The 20,535-nt window shown below is 40.6% G+C and overlaps 1 protein-coding gene across 1 annotated transcript in view; it reads left to right on the top strand.

The window, feature by feature from the left end:
- Window positions 1-20,535, top strand: part of fbxl17 (F-box and leucine-rich repeat protein 17) — a 178,709-nt gene that overhangs the window by 122,135 nt on the left and 36,039 nt on the right. The gene's annotated exons all lie outside the window — the stretch shown is intronic.

Here is a 20,535-nt window from a genome sequence, read left to right as displayed (position 1 = left end):
ACAGTTCAGCGCTTCAGAAATGCAATGCTGACTAATGCTGCCAGTGTTCATTTATTGTGTGTGTATGCGTGTTCCGTTCTTTTCCCTCTCCCAGCTCTGGTGTTCACTACAACACAATCTAGCCATGTATGTGAGTCCTTATAATCTTTGGAAATCTGAATACCTCCAATCAGCATTACAATAAAAGTCTACATAGCCTGTTTACTTGGGTTTGAAGTTAAATTTGAGATGTACTTTCAATTGTCAATGTTCAATTCTTCTTTGATATTGTGCCAGTGTCTGAATAAATCAGGTATTCAGAATTGTCAAAATTTCACAAAAGGACTGATTATATTATAAAGTAATATTTCTTCTGCTTGAAGTTTTGCTAATTTTGATATCTAAGGTAAGTTTATTTCTGCTGGGACTTGCTGCCGTCTATGATTGTGATACGTGTCACGTTTAACGCCTGTTATCCAGTTGATTTTGTTTCACTTCATTCTTCAGCTTGCTGTTGTGCAAATGATTAGTCTATTGAAATCTGCAGTAAGAGGCTGTTAGGAAAAGAATCTTTCTGATTGTGGGTGAGAGGGTGGTTCCTTGAAAGCTCAGAGAACTTAGTCAGGGTTCCATCTGTCTCCTGGGCTGTGTCCGAAATCACTCCCTAATCATGACATACGCCCTTATATAAGGCCTTCACCATATTGTAGTGCTGTCCGAATGTGTAGTGAGAAATTTTAGACCCCATACAGGGCCCTTAGTGTATCCCACAATGCATCATGAAAAGTAGTGTCCATTCGATGGTCACTACAATTAGCGATATGTACCGCCATGCCGCCAAATGACGGAGGTATTGTGCGAAAGTTCTGAAAATGTTTTCCTAATAAGTTCACTATACAGAGCCCTACATTGAACTCCCCATATGGGGGGAGTAGGGAGTGAGCAAGTGATTTCACAGCAGACTCGAACAGTTTGTGTCACATATGCACAACAAAAACTAGGTGAGAAACCCACTAACAATATCTGTAAGCTGATTTTTAGCATCTAAATGTCAGACCCTGAAGTGACTAGCTGTACTGCATCCTTTGAATGCTGCTTTGAAGATTGACGGCATTGTAGCACTGTGACAAAGTTGTCTCATTTTAAAGTATTCTTCAAGATCTTTCAAGATCACGTTAGATTCATTGTGTCCCAACAATGGCTGGAGGAGAAAATGGCCGACTGTGCACAATGAACTTTAAGGGGAATCTAAGCATCAGTAGAAGCTCTTTGCAAGCGCTCAATACACAGAATAGTCGGACAACACTAAATCGTGCGTTGTTGATGAAGATTCTCAGTCATCCAGGTCATCATACGTAGAGAAGATTGAAGCAAGGCGTCTGGACTTGTAGAGTTTTCTAGAAGCAGCTTCATCAGTTCTGAGAACTGATGAAGCTGCTTGGATGAGCAGCGAAACGTCTTCTAGAAAACTCTACAAGTCCAGACGCCTTGCTTCAATCTTCTCTACGTAAATCATGCGTTCTACCTCTGCATTAAGACCCATTTCATTCCTTAAGATTTCGAAAAAATAGCCAATTCATTACATTTACAATTAAAAGAAACTTACAATAATTTATTGATGTCTTGTGTGTAAAACAAGAAAAATCAGCTCAAAAAGTGCACAGGCTTTCTTGAGCAAGTCACCATCTTGGAATGCAGCATCTTGTTTGATGAATCCACGATGCTGACCCATTCAGAACCATTGGCAAGCTTTGTTTTGATGTTATGAATTGGATTTTAGGCCCTTGCAGTTTAATTTTGCACTCAGAGAGACTCCACAGTCAGCAGTTTAAAGCTCCAAGTGTCGGCTTGACCTGGATGACTTCTTTTACCTTTGGGGGATTCTAAGGCTGCCCCACATTCTTCTCCCTTCTCTGTACTAACACTGTTTTACCTATACCATGGTGGTTTTACAAAAAGATTTAATGCTCGGCTCTAATTATCTGAGGCTTCCCTGAGGAAGTTGTCATTAGGTGCAGCACGAGCTGCTGTTTGCTGCCAGCTTCTGTAAGTTACAGTAACAATAATCACCTTGACCTCTCTGAACCCAAACCCTTACTTTGTCTTCAAGTGTGTGAAACCATATGTGGGCGTGTGTCTACCGGTGTTTGATTAATGACTCTTAGATCACAATAGTACATTAAACCTGGAATGTACACAGCCACTCCGTTATATGTATCCCTCTCAGTCTCTATCTCTCTGTAATCATTTGGACCATGATAAATTGGTGATATCTGATCTTCCTCCTTCACTAATGACCCCTCTGGCCCTCTTTGCCTGCTGATAGGGTCTGTGTGTGTGTATTTATGTTTGCATGACCTTTCAGGATAGAGATGTGTGTTGTCCTGTAGGAGCTCTGTGCTCTAACACAATGATTAGTAGATTTCCTGCTTCAGTCTCTGATAAATTAAATAAAAGAAATGAGATTTTACATCTGCCGAGCTGCCTCTCTCTTTTTTTTTTCCTCCGCCCATCTCCTGTGCTAATTATTTTTATTAATGGCTTCTCTGAGTACATTTGAGATGTCCACAAGCCTCTTACGTTTGAGTGTTCTGTTTTTTTCCTCCCAGCTTTTGCTTCCTGTGTGATTTTACAAGAGCTCTGAGGACAAAAAGAAAGAGAGGCATAAAGACAGGTTTAGATGACAGAAAGAGAGAGCTGGCAAGATGTAATTTCACTCCCTGTGCAGATGGTTTTGGAGATTATTTTGTGAAGAAGAGGAAACAAATGGAAAAAGTGAGGATGGAGCATTTTGGGCGTAATGATCTTACTGAAAGCCCTGTTAGTGCCATGGAAAGAAAACTTCCTCTCCTCCACTCTCAGTCATCAAAAGACATCAGACTAATTAGCTGAAATAACATTTTGGTTGCTATCGTGGCAGTGTGGCAGAGAACTTGTTGAACACCTGGATGTTGTGATTAGCACATTTCATGCAGTCTATGCATTTCAGCAGGGTTTCACACTGTAATGTATGACTGATGGAAAATAATGGATACTGAAAGATGTTTCTAAACATCTAAAAGCACTCCAACCATTTCTCTGTGTGACATTTATCCAGTCTTATTAGTCTTTGCTGAGATTTTTTTCTCTCGCCAGCCATTTCCAAACACAAATTACACTGCTTTTACATATTAAACATTTATCTTATCATTTTTTTTCCCACTGTAAAGATGTTTTGGCAAGAGTATCCAGAAACAGCTTATGAAGAATGCCCTCAACTAATAAAATGTGGGGAGTGTTCTGTTATTTCTGGAGTCCAAAACCAAGGAGGCCATATGGAATGCATTTAGTATTACCTTGGGACTCGTGGTTTTGTAGATAATAAGAGTCATCTTTTTATATGCAGACCCTCCAGCTGCAGGCTTTGACCCTTTGTTTAAGAGCCCCCTAATCTATGAAGTGTGCACTCATCACATGTTACGGCTGCAAAGACCCTTTTCAGCACATTTAGTAATTATATATTTAAATGTCAGGTTATTGTTGTTAATCTGAGTTGGAGATGATGATGGGGGCAAGAAGCAGATTTCCGCTTGGGTGCATGTTTGAAAGTAAAGAAAAACAGGCCTCTTAATATCTCATGACACAGAGGGGTCAGTTGAAGTTGCTTGTGATAAATTTAAGGAAGTATTGATAAAGGAAATAACATTTAAAAGCAATGTATCATTCTATTCCAGTAACTGGAAAGATATCATGTGGTTACTTCACCACAGAACGATGCAATGTCCTGAAAGTTTGATTTTTTTTTTTACTGTTCATAGGGCTGATTGATAAGTGTTTGGCCTCCAGTCGAAGGATATGAATACAGCTCAGAAATCAATAGATTGTTGTACACCACAAACCTTTCAGTCCTGACTTACTAAAACAAAGTTCATAATACACATACGTGTTCAGTGCCCCTTGTAGAAATAGAAGTACCACTATAACATGGGTTTGAAAGCTGATCCTGATGAGAAAACTTCCTCTGCCTCTCTCCCAGTGTTAATCAGATCTCTGCACCACTTTCTTCCTCATTGATACGCACACAACACAAGCAGTGGCCCCTACTGCACCTTCAACACACCTGGATAGACAGTGATACCTCCTTGTCTCCTCTCGCTCTAGCGCTCATCCTCCGTGTCCTCCTTTTGTTCTTATGTGTCTGTGTTTTGCATTCACATGTATCCATTTGTGTGTCTGCACTATGTGTGTGTGTGTGTACATCTACCAGTGCTTATCTTGTCCCTGGTAGCCCACCTGCTTTATCCAGAGACAAAAGCACAGACCTTGGCACCCCCGTTCTTTACATATGGTAATTCTCCTCTTTCACCCACACGCCTCCCTGCGATCCTTTACCTTGTCAGTCATGGCCTCCTGTGTACATCTGTGCGAATACAAGATCGAGTGAGACACCTGTGGGAGACTGTACAAGTGAGAGGGAAGAAAAGGAGAAGCTTTGGTGTGCTTTTACAGGACTTCAAGCAGAGCTGGTATAGAGTTGCAAAGTGGGAGGAATTATTTCAGGATTTCACAGTAATGGAAGTCATAGAGCTCTGCAGTTTGCATTTAGAATGTGAGGTGATTGACATATTGAACACTTCAGCCTTTTTCCAGGCTCAAGTTGAATAATTTAGTTCGGTGCAAACAGAACCTAAAGATGAGATCTGATAATACTTATTACTCTCTGTCTGTTTTAAATATTGCAACTCTCCAGGCCGCTGTTACCAGTCCATTAAGTTATGGCCCCTTCTCTGCACCAAAAGTTGCATTATTCTTTTTAATGTGATGTATAATAAACAGGAAAGTGACCTTTTGTGATTGAATACCACAAGTGCATGTTGGGACATGAAAATTCCATTAAAACAGGTAGCTCTAACACCGGCAGCTGAGCTCTAGAAATTGTCCAGATATGATTAAAATTTTAGGGGGGGATTAAAAGTGGTAGAAATACTTCATGAGGAAGCATCTCCTGCTTTGCCCCTAATAAGAAGTCTCAACAATGACAGCCTATCATCCAGACTGTTGTGATTGTGTTGTGTTGTTGTATAAGAATGATTGAGCCACTCAGATTGTGCATTCCATTGTTATGTCCATCTGTATTTACCCATCTGTCAGCTTGTGAGATTATTGTTGTCATTCAATTTTTAGTGTCTTATTGTCTTATTTGATCACCTCCTTCATAGCTTGCACACATGGATCTGCATTTTTCCTCCCTATTTTTTTCCCCTGCTGCCTTTAGCCCAGTTCCCCTTCCTCCTCTTTTCCCCTCTCATCCCTCTTTCCATTCATCTTTCAGCTCTTGCTTTCATCTGAGCTGCTTTACTGTAAACGCACTGAACGCTGATAGATGGGGCTTCTTGCCCCTCTCCTTGAGCAGAACCGCAAGCATTGCTGTAAAGTGCATGTGCGTCTTCACCGAAGTTTGTGTGTTTGTGATTCTTTGCTTGTTTACATGCATTTGTGTGAGCTTTTGTGTAATGTAACAGGTTTTTCATACCGCTGGGGAAATTTTGACACACACTCACTCCCTGGTGTGCTGTACTGCTTTTTACAAGGTGAGGTTATTTAGCCTAAAAGCAGTTGAAACGGCACAATAAGTACCCCACCAACAATGAAAATGACGTGAGTTTTATTCTCCCATACAGTCTGATGAGGCCATTAGGGTATTCGCAAAGAGTTACTGTGGCAGCTTTTAACCTTAAGCCAGGATTTACTCACATTCTATGGAACTGATGTGTTTGCTGAAGTGTTCAGGGCGGCAGCTGTTTCTTGTAAACGCATGGTGTCATTTTTAAAATATCACACAATATTTGGAGGATGCACAAAGAAAGTCATGAGATTATCTGTTATTTACATGTGGCCATATCTAACCTTCACTTCTGTTTTTTTTCTTCTGTCTTGGTTTTTCGTGCTTTTGTGCGTTTTCTCTCAGCATTCACTTATTTACCACTGTGCCGTCTAAGTACTGTGAAACATAATGTGATGAAAACTTGGATAGTGTAATAGCTTGTTTGTTTCCTCTTTGCTCTGCCTGGCATTCAGTAGGTAAATAAGAGGTAACTCTAACAGCAGTCGATTAAAATGCGCACAGCAGTGCAGCAGATTTATGTGGGCTGCTAAGGAGAGCAAGTCAATAGACCATCATTGTCTGCTTGTATCACCACTGTGAGGGCAGTTGTGTATGTAAAAGGTTATGGTTTGGTGTGCACTCCATGTCCACAATAATAGTATGTTTTTCAACCTGAGACTCATTTTGTTTTAGATTTTGCTATTCCTTTAAAAAGACGTTCACGTTTATGCCAGCTTTCACCAAAAATCTATAAGAAACGAAGCTACTGAACTGAATAGTACAACCCTTCCCAATAAAGAAGTTGTTTTTTTTTGAAAGAGAAAAAAAGTTTTTTTGTATTTACCTGGTGACTTTTGTTCAAGAGTGTGACCATCACAACGCAACCTGACAGAAGAACTACCCAGCCGCGATCTTCCTGACATCAATTCCATTAAGTGTAAAACAATGGAACTGAAGGTAGTCAAGCCCATAGGCCAACTCCCATGACCCCTTTCTGTATCATGCCATGACCCTAAAAACCAATGGAGCAGTGTAGACAAAAAAAAAAAAAAACAAGGCACCATCCAGGAAAATTCATAAGCTGTGTATTTTCTCCTCAAGGGGTGGGAAAGGCCGTGAGATCGTGCAGGCAGAGAGCAACATATGTTGCGCCATGCTACTGGACACTGGAAGGGCAAAGACTCATAAAGAGGGTTATTATCTCTGCAAATCAATGAGCGTCTGAGCCTATAGGGAAACAGAACCACCATTGCTTCACTGCATCTGCACCTGAATGCTGATGTTTGCTTTGTGTTATCAATAGCCTCCCATAATAATTGATTTGATTATCAATTCTTTAACTTATTATTTTATTGATTTGATGATTTACTTATCTAGCGAACAGATTGTCAGTGTCATACATCCTCTCACCAGCTGATGTTCCATTTGGTTTAGGAGGTGTGTGGGTAGAGCGTGCAGGAGGAGGAGGAGGATGATGACTCATACTTTCTGTTGATTTCAATACTACATGTTTTTGGGCACATTTACAATATCGGTGAAGGAGTGGAAAGCAGCATTCAGGGCAACAGAAAAGAGTACGAAGCGTTACACTCCATGAAAGGCATCAACATCAGCATGATGCCCAGCTCTATTCACACATGGCCCCAATCAGACATCCGCTTGCACAATAAAGTATGTGTAGTGTCCGGTCTGACTGATTTGAACATTTGTGTGCTCACACTCTGTCATGTGCAGATGTCTTTGTTGTCCACCCAATGACGATGTAAAAAAAAAAATTCAAGCAGTTTTGGTTTTATTCATTTTTTCTGTCTGAAAAAAAGGTTTTGTTTAAGCCACGAGACTGCAAGGCAGCATTTGGATGAGCACTTTCCCACCATTTGGAAGTTTGGAAAGTTCATTAGATAGTACTCAGGAAAACTGAGAGGGTGACGGGTAAGGAGGGAGCAGAAAGAGCTTTGAGAGGCTGAACCTACAAAGAGGGGAAGCACATAACTGCTTGACCGCTGCTCGAGTGCATAAGCACACTTCTATAGGTTCCCATTCTACAGATTCTCCATAGTGTGTAGTATATAAGTTGAGATTTCCATTTCCTTACATCAGCCTGTGGTGGTATTTGCAGATTGGGGAGCAGAGCAAAGAGGCTGAAATTGAATTAGTTTCCATATATTGTCCTCTCCTCCTCTTTCTCCCGCTAAGCCCTGTGGTCTATCCACTGTTTGCCTTATGGGGGAGAAAAGTGAGGGGGGCTTAAGCTGTGAAGGCTCGGGCTTACTCTGTCTACCATCTTACTGGTCACACACAAACACACTCACATACTTTCTCCCTCGGCACACACACACACAGACACACACACATCCCTTTGCTTAGGGGATTACAGCTAGCCAAGCCTCGTTTGCATTTACACACACACACACACACAGAGATGCAAACACAATCACACAGGCAGTACACACATATTATAGATGAACTTCTGAGCTCATGCTAATATCTCCCGTCACTCACACTATCAAGTTTCAGCACACACACACACACTTTGCTGTAACTTTTTGGGTAAAAAAAAAAAAAAAGCTTAAGCCTCTGCTATTTTAGGCTTAAGTCTGTGGAGGAGAGGGATTCAAATGACTTGGGCGTGTGTGTTTATACACAGATTTATATGTAAATGTATGTTTGTCTTTGTGTACACAGATGTATGTGTCCCTCTGGAAGAGTGTGTGTGTGTGTGTGTGTGGGGTGTGCCAGAGGATGTAATCATATATCTATGAGCTACTGGATGACAACAATATTTCAGTTCTAGATAGAGGTAGCTTCGGTAACAATTGTTACTGTTTTTATGAAGCTTCAATACAAATGGTCTATTTGTTCCGTCTCCATCTCACTCATACAATCTTTCCCTCCTCTCTCTCAGCCCTGTAGTTCCTAATAACGGCATGCTATAAGTGTGCCCGTGGGACTCAATAACACCAAGCTCTATAAGTGTGTAGAGGGTGTCCCTGTTATTGCTGGTCATAAGGAATTTGTTTATAGAAGTAAGACATTGCATTTTCTTATTTTCCTTATTAGTTCTGTTGTGTGTATTTCTCCGGAGGCAGCATCACTTCCACTGTGCCACTGCCTCCGAGTAGCACTGATGCAGCCTGTGGACAGGTGTAAAATGCTCAGTGTTGCTATAATGGCTTAGAGGCTGCTCTTTCTTACTGTGGTTATCTCATTTTATTTTCTTGTGCAATTCTCTCCTGCTCCCTTCCTCCCCCTCACTGTCCTCCTCTCTTACTCTGCTCATCTCTCCTCATCTTACTCCTCCACACCTCTTTCTCAGGTGTGAATAGAGCTGTCTTCTAGGTTAGATGAGTGTTGATGTATGTTGGTGACCGGATTTAAGAGTGTTTAATAGTTAAAGGGGACCCCCACTGTGGGATCTATAGTTAGCTCTAGTTTTAGAAAAGGCCTTCAGGGAGAAGCCCGCTTACTGTACTTGGAAGTTCTTCCATTTTGTTTTGTCGTAAGTTTGTTGATTACTTAAAAAAATGGATATTAGCATGTAGTGGCATTAATGTCACAAATACAATGATCCCACAGAACCACTTAACTTAACCACTTACCTACAGGGAAACTGACTGCATCCTGGGCTTAGTGGCAGCTGTTCTGCTACAAACAATCTTTGCTGGAATACAGGTGAATTAAATGATTTAGATGAAAGCAAAGCTGAAGATGAGTCTTAAAATCTATGCTAACATAACAGCTAAGGCAACGTGTCTCAATGTTTGACAGTTCAGCTGTGCAAATACATCAGCTATGACCTGTATGATCAAGTATTACTGGATCGTATTAGGTTAGTTTAATTACTCTTCAGCCTTTAGTAATTGCAGGCAATGCAAATCACAGATATCTAAATATTGAGTGTAGCTGTTTTGAAAAGATATTGTAGTTAATGTTGTAGTAGTAAAAAAAAATGCCAGAGGCTGTTCTTGCTTCAAGGCATTCTCTTTAAATGAGATGTTGTCTTCTGCTTGTTAAAAACTTGATCTGCAGTCACCTCTTTTAAATCTCCATAGAGCTGTACATTTGACTGCTTAAACATCAGCAGCTCTCTGTACCAACGACCAAAGCTCAGAATTAACTCAGTCATTAGGACTATAATAAGCAGTTAAGAGAATGATGCTGGTCTCTGTTTTCATTCAGACTGTGTTACTTTTTTATTTGCATAAAAATCAGAAACATCTGATCTCACCCATCTGAAAGTAATGTAGAAAATGCAGCAGTGTTTCTCAGAGCTGTGCATGTAAAATTATTTCAATTTCAAGATGAATAGCGAAATCATCTTTTGTTTGTTTTCAGTTTAGAGCAATTTAAAAGCAATCAGCAGCAAGTTATCAGCCACTTGCTTTGGTTTAGATCTTATCTCTGCTGTTCACTTATACTTGAATTTACAAAGTTTCTTTGTGGAAGGTCACTCTCATTTTTCCATATCTGTATATTTGAGAGATAATGCCTCTACTAATCCCTTGCAAGGTCAGTGCTTGTATTGGATGATTATCCCCCACTGTTTATTCATACTTCCTGCTGATGTCATTTCCTCCTGCTGGCTCTGACCTTTGACCTGTCATTTACCGCCTATCGCTGCCATGGTTTACTCCACCTTGGTGGATGCTGTCCAAGAGAACATCCCCTTCTTTATCTCGGTAGGATTCCTCTGCTTTACAGGAAAGTTACCAGAGTATCTAAATGCAAAATCTATTTGTACTTAAAGGTCATTTTTCATTTAGATTCCTAATATTACTTTTCACTTTCTCACTGGCGCACTTTTTTTTATCACCTCCTGAAGTCATTTAGTCTTTCCTCCCTGTGTCCATATCGCGTCCTCTCGTGCTGTTATTCATTGTTTGACATAAGCGCTTTACATCATTACGTTGACAGCGAATGGCCGTAATACATAATGCATCAACCGTGTTTAAATACCTTCGCTCACTGCTCTTAAATATGTCTCAGCAGCGGTTTTGGCAAAGAGCCAGCGTGTCACACAAAATGCTGACTTTTCCTCCATCATTATTTGATCAATGGCACTGATAAAACAGAATAACTCTCCCCACCGGCCACTATATACTAAAGTATATACTAAAGGTTTTTTGTATGTATGTGCATGATTATGTGATAAAAGGCATGTGTAAATGGCTGCTCTTTAAACATAGGAGGCAGCAGGAAGTCGCTGCATTGGCACAGTGGTGATTTACTGCAACACAGCCTGACGTGTGCTTCATTCAGCCTCTGTCTGTTTTATATAATATGTGTGATTTGCATGGGAGTGTTAGACTGGCAGGATGATGACAACTTTCCATCGTGGAGACAGAACTTATTTTCCTACTGTACGGCTTTTAATAACCCTTAAAATTATTTTAGGGAAAAAAATGTATTTCGTATTTTTTTAAGTTGTATCTAATTATTTTCAAATACTGTTTAAGCACGTATTAGGTTTTTGTGAGCTAAATTAATGGTGAATCAATTTTGGTTTGTTATTATACACAAAGCACAAATTCATAAATTAAGCTCCTGTATGTGTTAATGTCTGTGTTAAAGTAATATTAACAATATTAACAATATTAACACTTATATAAAGTTAGTAATAAAAAACTCAATACCTTTTTAGCAGATGTTTTATTTTAAAGACGTTTACTTTGTCAAAGCAAGACATGTGGGTATATGTTAAATTATTTTTTTTAATCAAAAATATCTCAAGGCGCATACAATGTATTTCTCATAAAATAAATTAATATTGTTTTCAATTAGTTGCTGAAATCAAATCACCCCGACGACTTTAAATAACCTAAGGGTTCAGTTGAGTAGCCCAGGTTTATGAGTTCAGGGTAATGAATGAAAAAATGTGATTAATGTCCTGGGAGTTAGATAAAATACATTATTAACTATGTAATTCATTGAAATTAAATTGAAAGCATAACATAACATAATTTTATCAGAATTAAAGAAATTCTTAAAGCTATAATAAATGTCTCCATCGATATAACATAATATTAAAGATAAGGGGTTTTCCAGCATATTGTTTGCAGCGATAAGAGATCACTAATGTCAGTTTAGTATAAATCAAATGTGATTGATCGTATTAGTGCTACACGCTGTTTTTTCCTAACTCAATTCAATGTGACCGTGAACTTTTAAGTATGTCAAGTGGCCTCTTAGTCAGCCACTGGTGATTGAATACACACTATGACCTCATTCCACCTCTCACTCTGTCTCATCATCCCATCCATCCGACACTTGTTTCCACCTTATTGTTCTTGTTTGGTACTCCCATCTCGCCTCTTCTTTACATATTGTAATCTGTCTTTTTTCCCCTGTCCGGCTCCTATCCTGTCTCCTTCTGTTATCAGTCTGTCCCGTAAAGCTTCGTTTACAGAGCATTCCTAATCAGATGTATACCAGTGGAGGGCAGTTTGTGAGAGCAGTGTGTGGCCTGATAGATAGCAAGGCTTAGCTGAAGGGGGGTGCGTATTATAAGCCCTCAATTATATGCCTGGCAACCAGACACAGCAAAGAGACACTCAGGAGGCCTATTTGTGTTTTTGCTCCTGTATCCAAGTGTTGAGTGTGAATGGCTTTGTATGCTTATTCCAGTGTTAACTGCATGGGGTTTGTCTAATGAAGGAAAGGAGGCCATAGAGGGAAAACTGGGCAACATCTTAGCTGTAAGTTTTCTTACGGTTATATAGGCTTTGATAAACAGTAAAGCCTCATTATGCTTCTGGTTTTCATCATTCGTTAGCTGAAGGGTGAAATCAACAGGTGAAATGAAATTAGTATTAGTATTTGTTGGTCTTTTTTTTTTTATAACCTGAGGAGGTTCATGAGTAAAACAAGTTTACTGATAGGGGACCAGGAAGATGCCCTCCTGCCCTTCTTTTTTTTAGAATCTTTGCATTTTGGAGGCAGATCCCAAGAGGCTTCCTCAGAATTTTAGGTAAGATTTGGATCCACCACCAGAGACTGAAGAACAATTGAAACAGAGGAAACACTCAGTCTCCAGCTACCAAGAGAGCAAATCAGTAATGTCCACATGTAAGGTGGTGGCCTTTGATTTCTTGGTTGTAAAGTGTCTGTGCTCTTGGTGGACAGTCACAGGGGTCCCCCCCAGTATAATGCTCCAGCTCACAAAGCCACAGTGGTTTGTGTGTGGATGCCATTCAGGAATATCTGTTGCAGACAGAACTCTGTGCTCACCATTTTGACAGTGACGATGACGGTCCTTTATAGAAATGGATTCCTTTTGCCTTGAGTCCATGAATTTATTAGATGTCTATTATTAAAAAATGTTAATAGAACCTCCCTTAACAACTGAAAAGCTCAGAGTGTGTGGAACCTGGAGGCTACATAGATCCTTTTCTGTTCCACTTTCAAGGCTGGTCAGAACTAGTGGTGGACTTGTGCTGGCCGACACCAGGATGGAATGTGATAAAGTACAATAAGGTGAGCTCAGGAAAGCAAACAAAGAATTGTGTTTGAACATTTCTGCCACTGAGGTTGAGTGCTTCAAGGCTGAACGAGCTCTGCAGACAGAATATTCATTGCCTGTATTGTCCCATTGAGGCATCTAACCTTTGGTAAAAATCACAGTGCAACTCGACCTTGCTTTTCTACTCTTACTATTCAGCATTGGTACAAACATGAAAACCTTCTTGATGACACCATTATAATATTCAGTGTTGGAGAGTAACGGATTACATGTACTGAAATTGCGGATTAGAGTACAAAATGGGGCTGATTGCTGCATTCAATCACTTAAAATGCAATTCAGTGTGTAAGTAATCCAAGTATTGGATTATCCAGAATATGTTACTCAGATTGAGTAATGTAACAGAATACATTACAAATGGCATTTTTTGGACAACTGAATACTTTTTAAAAGTATCCTTCCCGACACTGATAATAGCTTTATGGTTGACCCGTTACCTCTGACCGTACCTATTTCTTGTGTTGCCAGTACTGACTCACTTATAAAAAGAAGTGTTAATTTGGGTCTTAATACAGTTGATTACTTGTGTATCGAAATCCTTTGGCATCCACAGTCTCAAAGCTCCAAGGTAACGTTGCCATTCACTATAAAGAATGGATCATTATCTGCCTGCTTCTGCCTGTACTTAACCATTAGTCGGTAAATAAGTGATTTAAGTGTGGTCAAAGCCAGCAATACAGGTGTCATTAATGAGTACAGATGGTGTTTTTGTCACCCAAGAGTTTTCCAATATGACACCTCGAATTTAACAGATGTCAGTGCTGCTCTTGAGATTTTCGACACTTACTGCTCTTTTTTATTTCATCACTTTTCCCATTAAATTTCATCCTGATATTTACATCCTTTCAGCATCATGTGGCATATGTGGTGCGTTTGATAATTCACTGCTCACTATAGGAAATAGGTTTGGTTAGTTTAGCATCTGGTTCTAAAACACTAACAAAGTCTAGATCTGACCTAAAACATCATAACATGACTCAGTTGACAGCCAGTAATGTAATTTTACTTTTTATTTATACGTGTCTGACTCAATTCAAAAAGGTCTTCTGTTGCTGTGGTTTGGTTAACCCTTGAAATGATCTGCCTAAACAACCCCCTAAACCACACAAAGGCAGCCTTTCAAGGCTCTCAGGAAGGCAGGAAACCAGCAATTACCAGGTCAACATTGCCTTTATTACTTCTTATTAGTCTGCATTATACCTCATTGGAGATTTTACATAAACACACACCCACATAGAGCTATAAGCTCACCAAAATGTCGGGATCCTGCGTCACACCAATAGACTAACCATGGGGAGCTCGGGTAAACATTAGCTCTTTGTTTTTCAGTTTGTTGTTTGGTTATAGGCTTCTGTTTTTTTCTCATCTCATCACAAATTCACAGAAATTATACTTAAAATAAAATCTTGTGTTTGTAGCATTTGAGCAACATGCATGGGAACAACGCACAGACACAGACAATAGTGGCATATTTATTTTTTAGCACTAATGGCAATGAAACTGCATTTCCTAACTGTAATTATGGTTTTGTTTTTTTCCTTCCTTGTCTCAAAAGATTATGTTTGTGAGACCCAAGGGCTCGGCGCTTGTTTTTGAGTGTCTCTCCACTCTGCATGACTGTGCTTTGCCGCAGGTGCTCGACAAAGTAGCCCCATTGGAATGCAGCAATCGTGTCTCCATTGTGGCATAAGACGCATTTGTATCAACACCTATTTCTCCTTTCCTCTGAGTACATTCAGAGTCACTTGAGTGGCCTTAGTATTTTACTAATATGAGTGTACACATTTGCACATACTGTATGCACGGCGTGTCTCTTTTCAGCACCTTTGCATGTAGGCAGAGAAAAGGTGTATATGAGTGATGGCAGTTGTGTCATGAATAAGGAAAATGTACTAACACTGGGTTGTATTGGTGTCTGCTTCCATTTTATTCTGCTGTCCAGTCAATTATGAGGTAGCTCCAAGCACTGTATGCAACACTTATTAAGTCTTGTCTGTGTACTCCCTCTACATGCATCAATAAAGTAGAATTATGGCAAATAGGTACAGAAATATGAAATGCTCAATAGAATATGGCATTTACATTGACAGTCAAACCATGAAATACATCTCTTACACCTTTCTCCCCCTCTCCTGTTTTACTCCTTCTTCCCACTTATTATTCACAGACCATAGTCCACTGCTAAGTGCAGGTGAAAAAAAGCCATTAAGTCACTGGCTGGGAGGCGTAGTGTGTGTGTTTGGTGTGTGTATGTGTGTTGGGGAGAGAGTGACAGGAAGACAGATTGCTGCCTACTCTGAAACATGACATTCTAATCGGTGTGCATGTTAATTAAGAGACTTTATTGAAATGTTTCTTGTGGCTGTAGAAATTGGAGGTTTAATGACTGAATGTTCACCTTATATCTATTCAAAGAGGTGTGTGTGTGTGCGTGTGTGTGTGTTGAAATGCCTAGCAAAAAGGAAAAAACCCTTAAAGGCCTTTCCTGATTAACACTTGTTGTCCACATCAGCCTGGTGTTTCCTCGTACATTTTTCTCATACAGGCTTGTTTCCTCTCATTTTGCCTTTCCTAATGGCTAATGGAAATCGGATGTGCATTTGGTTTCCATTTTTATTCACTTTTTTTATGATTCCAGCAGGGATTTGGTGGTGACACTTGTGAACAGGCGCCTGTGACATTTGGAAAATATGTTAAATATCCACCATATGGTCTGACTAGAGGCAGTGTGGCAAGTTCAGTGTGAGTCTACAAGTCATCTGGGTGTTTGCACATTTTGTCAAAGACAGAAACAGAAACACTGAAAGGAGTCCAAGAAGTCAGTATCCAAAGTCCAGTTATAACACATCCTCGCAGTTCTCATTCCCAGTTCCACTGAACTTTTGCACAGATTTATAATGTCTAACATGAACTGTTTTTAACATGCTTCACTATATTATGAGCTGTGAATTTTATAGGCATTTCTAATAGGGCTGTCCCGATCCGATATTGATATCGGATATCGGTCCGATATTTGTTTTTTGGCTGATATCGGACCGATATCCGATATCAATATCGGTAAAAGTAGGCTCTGATAAAAGTAGGTGACGCTTCACACTCCATCACAGTAGTTGGCGGTAGTGCACCCGTTGCTGCCGCCCACTGAAGAAGAAAAGCGCCCGGCTCCAGCATGTAGCGATCACGTGATCACACAACAAGTGTGTGTACGTGTGCGACTGTAGCAAGGAGAAGACATGTCGGCTGTGTGGCAGTATTTTTCCTTACAGTCGGACAAAGACATTGCAGCTACGTGCAAAACTTGTCATGCTCAAATTTCCCGAGGAGGCACAGAGGCAAGGAAGTTTAATACGACCAACCTCATCGCACATTTGAAGCAGCACCACAAACAACAATACGAAGAGTTTAAGAAGATCACTGAGGCGAAAAAACAAATATCCTCTCCCTCCCTCAAACAACCAACGCTGGGCGAAACATTTCAAAAGCATGACAAACTTCCGTGGGACAGCAAAAGGGCGTTAGCTATAACAGAAAAGCCCAATTTATTGAGCTCGATGACCAGCCCCTGTCTGTGGTGAGTAATGTCGGGTTCAAACGCTTACTTGAGCACCTCGAGCCTCGCTATATTATCCCTAGCCGCCACTCGATTGTCGACAAAACTATGACCCAGATGCACCAGTAAAACCCGGCGCGGGCAGGAGCAGGCAGCAGGGAGCGACACGATGGACAGGGAGAGGGACGCTCCACTCCACTCCCCTGCGCTCCTGGAGCCCCCCAGTACTCCGGCACGTTCCCCAGAGAGGGAGGCTCATTGTTGCTCTCTGGCCGGGCAGCCCACTCCCATGCACCCCGTCCATGAATTGTAATAGGGCTACTATACTACAACTAATAATAACAATATTTCGTGCGCACGTTATACATAATTCGTGGCCACAATTTATTTCTTTTTGACCATGTCACAGAGGGGCTCCGTAGTTTTGGAGAACTTCATTTGTACAGTACAGATGCTCTCTGATAGAAGGTTGTATGCAGAAGCATGTTTAGTGTCATAGTGAATTGTGTCGAAGTGCTGAACTGGTGTTGTGCACCTTCGGAGCCCTCTGCATAGCTGGAACCAACAACCAAGCCCTGCAGCACCGCTTGATGCACCACGATGCAGACAGAGAGGGAGTGATAATGTTCTGCTCGGAGAATCATGCAAACGTTAAACAATAAGTTAAAAACAAAAACAAGAATTGCCTGTTGATTTTGTATGATTTACTCTGTTTGGCTGGCGGGCCAAAAATAACACATTTTAAGATAGAAGCCGTGGGCCATAGAAAATCCGACCGCGGGCCGCAGTTGGCCGTAGTTTGGACACCCCTGATTTAGTGTTTAGTGAATATCGGCTCAATATCGGTATCGGTCGATATTCATGGCTGCAATATCGGTATAATATCGGCAGTGAAAAAGTTGTATCGGGACAGCCCTAATTTCTAAAAACACATCCTTATGTCTGAACAGAATCTTATTTCAGAAGAACAATTGCCATTTTGCACAAATCAAACCATATCACCCAGACCTATAGAGCTCATACATGCAAAGCAAAAATGGACACTTTCCAATGGCAAAAGGCATCAACAGGGCTATATTTGAAGGTTAATGGCATTCATACATTATGATCTGCAACAAAGAAAACAGTTCTGCTAATCTTCTACATGAGGCAACATTGTGTTGTTTGCTCTCCCTTAGTAACACCTACATAAAGCAGTCTTATCCATGTTGAATTGAGAGAATTTCTCCCACTGTCCGCTTGTCCACAAGTTGCATTTTTATGGCATGGGTGACCTTCAGAAGTCACAAAGACTCCCAAGCAGCACAGTGGACTCTGCTCCTAGCTTTTTAAGCTAAATTGTGTTGTAGGTAGACTGTCTAACATGGGGCAGCTTCTCAGGCAGGTGCATTAAGAATTGTCCCCAGACAGAGTTGAACCAAGGCATCCATGCAGTTTTGCCAATAGAGGTTTCAGTGAATCCAGAAACAGAGAAGAGTTGATGCCATTCGATCGGTGCTCTCTCTTTCTCTCTCTGTTTTTTTCCAGTGTCTATTAAAGAGAAATCTGTCACATCGGTTGCCATGTGCCACAAATCTGTTCTAATGTAGGGTTTGTGTGGAGATTGGTTTTCAACCACCTGCTGCTGAAACATGTCCTACAGGGAGAAAGGTGCCAGCATTCAGTGATAAGTGGACTTGCTGGTGGTTCTTGACACCCTTTCACACAAGCTGTTGAAGCTGTGGGACAGTGTCTATTTTTTTATCTTTCAAAGTGCCACCTACAAATACCTCTGAGCACCAGGAACCTAAGAGCGTACTGTCAGTCTTGCACAACCAACTCATGACATTTAAGGGTAAAATTAACTGTACAGTCTGTTCTACTGCGCTTTCAGTTTCACTTTTTCCTGATCTTCACTCACTGTTCACGACCTTCACAGATGCGGTGGGAAGTTTTTAGAAAGCTAAAAAAAGGAGACTGCTTGTGAAAATACTTCTGCCATGAATATCTGGTAACTTTTTTGTTTGCATAGATATTAGTGTTGTATAGATAAGCTACACAACAGGCTGACCGACATTAGTGCATTTTATCCTGCACCTGTGAGCACCATCTGTGGGTGTGAGCACTGTTTTTTTGTTGTTGTTGTGGTAGAAGACATGTTTGTGTGCTACATGTGTGTAATATTCCAGCCATCTCATGGAAAACAGGCTAATGAGTCAGACACTGTGGGTGAGGAGTGGAATGATCCTTGGCCTTTAATAAGGGCAGCCTCTATGGGGTTTTGATTAGACTCTTTGAGTTTACCACAGCTGAATGCAAAAATTTCACAGATTTACTGTGCAAAGGATTAATCCTAATCATGTAAAATCCTGTCCTCTGGCTAAACCTGAGCCCAGTTACACTAAATAACCACAGAAATCTAGAAATATAAATGGAAGCAATTTATACAATATAATTATTTCCTTAATTTAGCATGTGGTATGTGAATGAGCAATGTTTTACTGCACACAAAGGCCAACATATATCAGGTTAAATTGCATCTAATATACAATGTTTGTAAGGTCCTGTAGCTTACTTCCCATAACAAAGAGTTGAGCTAATTTAGCTGCAGTCTAATCGAAAATTATTGGACATTTTGTTGTTCCAAGGGCTCTTTCATGGACAGCCCCCTCAGCCAGGTTATATGGCTGCAGCAGATGGAGGACGTAGAGGATGCTGACTGACAGACCAGGGACAGGGTGACAAACAAGCTCTATCCACAGACCAGCTATTGATTTCAGCTCAGAGGTCTCTGCTTGATATGGCAGCAGTCAGGGTCGGCCAGCCACCTAAGCTAGAGCTAGCAGGCTATTAGCTTGGAAAGGGAGATGCGGGAGAAGAGTATTATTGTCATGGTCAGAATCAGGGATATGATACGTGCACTGCAAGTTTATGATATCATAGCCACAGGAAACAGAGCAGAAGGCATAGAGAGAGCATGCTGCGATGTATTCATAATTCTTACTGACGGCTATTTTGTGTCCTGGGGCAACTTCTTTTATAGTTATTGAACTGCTTCCAGAGCATTTGAACACAATTGAAATGTAATTGTGTTGCTTAAATTCAGCTCCAGCTGCACAAAGAATCATACCCATAAAATATTTAGAAATTCACATTAAAAATGGTAGAATACAGTTAGTATAATGCTATTTGACATATAAAGTTTTTGCTCCATGACTGTCTCTAAATTTTTCTTGTATGATTTCTAAAAAGAACAACTATGTGGTAATAGATGGCAGTATTTGTTTTTCTTTACATTGTTATTATTTGGACTTTTATAAAAGACATGTGAGCCAACAGGTAGAATAGAGGCAGATTGTTATAACCAGAGATGTTAGCTGGCCCTCTGTATGATAAGACCTCTTTCTTTCCTTTTTTCCTGGCCAAGCAGGTACGTAATTTGGCTTGGAGTTTCTGCCTTTAGCATGGTGGTGCCTCAGTGAGGTATAGCAAACATACTGTGTGTGTGTGTGTGTGACTGGGGATTAATTCTGTGTTTTGTTCCCACCAGGAAGAAGATTTTGACAACAAATCCCCCAAAACATTTCACATGTATATTATGTTTGCACAGATCCATAACAATGCCGCCGCGCATGATTTAGTTCTTCCTTGGACCCCTAATGACTAATGCTGAGTGAGTTCCAATGTAAACATGAAGAGGCCAGGTTATGCAGACAGACCGATCTGGCCTGTTATGTCAATTAGCCTGAAGTCTGCGTCAGCTTCAGTCACGCTATAGCTGTCTGCAGCCTATGGTGGATGGGATTACAGGGCTTACATCGCTCTACCTGGCAGAACACCTATTTTCATACAGCATCAAAAACAGCACTGAAGCCCTTAGTGTTTTTCATCTGTTTTATAGGACTCATTACAGTGCCTTGTGTT

Source organism: Parambassis ranga, chromosome 9 (assembly GCF_900634625.1).
Source record: "Parambassis ranga chromosome 9, fParRan2.1, whole genome shotgun sequence".
Classification (NCBI taxonomy): domain Eukaryota; kingdom Metazoa; phylum Chordata; class Actinopteri; family Ambassidae; genus Parambassis; species Parambassis ranga.
The sequence above is the reverse complement of the archived record's forward strand: the minus strand, read 5'-3'. Positions and strand labels throughout refer to the sequence as shown.